The following is a 2,500-nucleotide window of genomic DNA, read 5'->3' on the forward strand; positions in this document are numbered from 1 at the left end:
TAAAGCTGAGACCTGATCATGGCATGACCTGATCTTATTCTGCAGCATATAATCTTTATGACTTGTAATCATTTTCATTCTATTTCAGCTTCGCAATGTCTTACTCGCTTCCCTGTGCGTTTCTATACTTTCAATTATTATATTGTTTACTTTTCATTATAAAGATTTATACTGATTTTTGTCATACCATACTATGTCTTTACAGTTAATCAATCACATTCAGATATCTTATCGTTAATGATAACAATACTGGTAATGATAATCAACTATATCAATATCATGACTATTATCAATGACAAAATGCTCTACGTGTTGATAAAAAGGTGAAATGCTCTACGTGTTGATAAAAAGGTGAAATGCTATACATGTCAATACAAAAGGTGAAATGCTATACATGTCAATAAAAAGGTGAAATGCTCTACGTGTGGATAAAAAGATGGAAAACAACACCATATGCAAAATACATTTATCAGACAGGAATGCAGCAATTTCGAAACCTTTCATCTTCAGACCTGAAGATGAAATCCAAAAGGATTTCGAAACTGTTGCCGGACCGTTTATTAAACCATTTATTATCCTACGTATTCTTGGGATAACTACCTGCGATATTATCATTTGTTGTGATATTTCATAATCAAAATTAAAGTCATATTTCTCATTACTACTAGTCCATACGTATCATAACTATAACAAACTTATTATCATAATCCTAACAACTCTCACCATCACTGCAATCATAATAATAATAAAAAAAATAATAACATCAGCAACAAAAGCAATAACGACAAGAACCATCGCCATCACCACGTCGCAAGCAAAAGCAATGATAACTGCAATATCAAGCAAAATCCTCGAGAGAAACAACTGGGCGAGAGAGAAGCAGATAGCTCTAGCAAACAGATTTTTTTTTTTTCGTTTTCCTTTTGCTTTTTGTTGTTGTCCTTGTTGCTTCTTGTTGTTTTTTATGTTCTTTTCTTTTGATTAGCATGGGCATTCTCGCGTGAGTTGCATGACGGCGTGCATGGGAGAGAGAGTAAGAGAGAGAGAGATGGAGAGAGAGAGAGAGAGAGAGAGAGAGAGAGAGAGAGAGAGAGAGAGAGAGAGAGAGAGAGAGCTCGGAGGGAGATGAGAGAGAATAGAAGAGAGAGAGAGAGCAGATGATTAGAGAGAGGAGGAGAGAGGAGGCGAGCAGAGACGAGAGAGAGAGAGAGAGAGGAGAGGGAACAAGAGAGGGAGAGAGTAAGATCGAGAGAGAGAGAGAGAGAGAGAGAGAGAGAGAGAGAAAGAGAGAGAGAGAGAGAGAAACTGAAAGGCTATGATGATAATATGGAGGAGTAAGAAAACAGGAATGAATAGAAGAAAGAAAAAGAGGGAAAAAAAGGAAAACGAAAGCCGGAGGTGGAGAAAGGGAGGTGGAATATGAATAGAAAGCGAGCTGAAAGACAATAAAATCATGCGAAAAGAAAAAGAAGAAGAATAAAAAGAAGAAAAAGAAAAAGAAGAAAAAGAAAAAGAAGAAGAAGAAGAAGGAGAAGGAGAAGAAGAAGAAGAGGGAGAAGGAGAGAAGAAGAAGAAGAAGATAAAGGTAAAAAAAAAGAAAAAAAGGCGGGTGCTGCTTTTTCAAGAAGAGTGTAATGGCGGGCGAAGTTTCTGGGCTCTCGCGGGCGAGCTCCGGTGCCGGAGAGTTAGCGTAAATGTTTGTACATGATTAAGATCTTTATTGCTTTGCTTAACACGCTCGGTTCGCAGTGGGGAAGGAGGTGGCAGCGGGAGGGAAGGGAGGGAGGGAGGAGGGAAGGGAGGGAAGGTAGGCTGTGAGGGAGGGAGGTAGGCTGTGAAGGAGGGAGGAGGGAGGGAGGGAAGGGAAGGAGGGGAGGTTGGCTGTGAGAGAGGGAGGGGAGGTTGGCTGTGAGGGAGGGAGGGGAGGGAGGGGAAGTAGGCTGTGAGGGAGGGAGGAGAGAGGGGAGGTATGCTGAGAGGGAGGGAGGGGAGGTAGGCTTTGAGGGAGGGAGGGGAGGTAGGCTGTGAGGGAGGGAGGAGGGAGGGGAGGTATGCTGAGAGAGAGGGAGGAGGGAGGAGAGGTAGGCTGTGGGGCAGGGAGGGGAGGTAGGCTGTGAGGGAGGGAGGGGAGGTAGGCTGTGAGGGAGGGAGGGGAGGTAGGCTGTGAGGGAGGGAGGGGAGGTAGGATGTGAGGGAGGAGGAGGGAGGGGAGGTATGCTGAGAGAGAGGGAGGAGGGAGGAGAGGTAGGTTGTGAGGGAGGGAGGAGGGAGGAGAGGTAGGCTGTGAGGGAGGGAGGAGAGAGGGGAGGTATGCTGAGAGGGAGGGAGGGGAGGTATGCTGAGAGGGAGGGAGGGGAGGTAGGCTTTGAGGGAGGGAGGGGAGGTAGGCTGTGAGGGAGGGAGGAGGGAGGGGAGGTATGCTGAGAGAGAGGGAGGAGGGAGGAGAGGTAGGTTGTGAGGGAGGGAGGAGGGAGGAGAGGTAGGCTGTGAGGGAGGGAGG

At 45.8% G+C, this 2,500-nt stretch overlaps 1 protein-coding gene across 1 annotated transcript in view; it reads right to left on the reverse strand.

Moving 5' to 3' along the window:
• LOC122247781 (discoidin domain-containing receptor tyrosine kinase B) overlaps window positions 1–2,500 on the reverse strand; it is a gene marked incomplete at its 3' end in the record, with an annotated part of 216,439 nt that overhangs the window by 72,493 nt on the left and 141,446 nt on the right.

The sequence above is a fragment of the Penaeus japonicus genome, unplaced genomic scaffold, assembly GCF_977035675.1.
Source record: "Penaeus japonicus unplaced genomic scaffold, GWHDUDI00000001_assembly GWHDUDI00000007, whole genome shotgun sequence".
Lineage (NCBI taxonomy): Eukaryota > Metazoa > Arthropoda > Malacostraca > Decapoda > Penaeidae > Penaeus > Penaeus japonicus.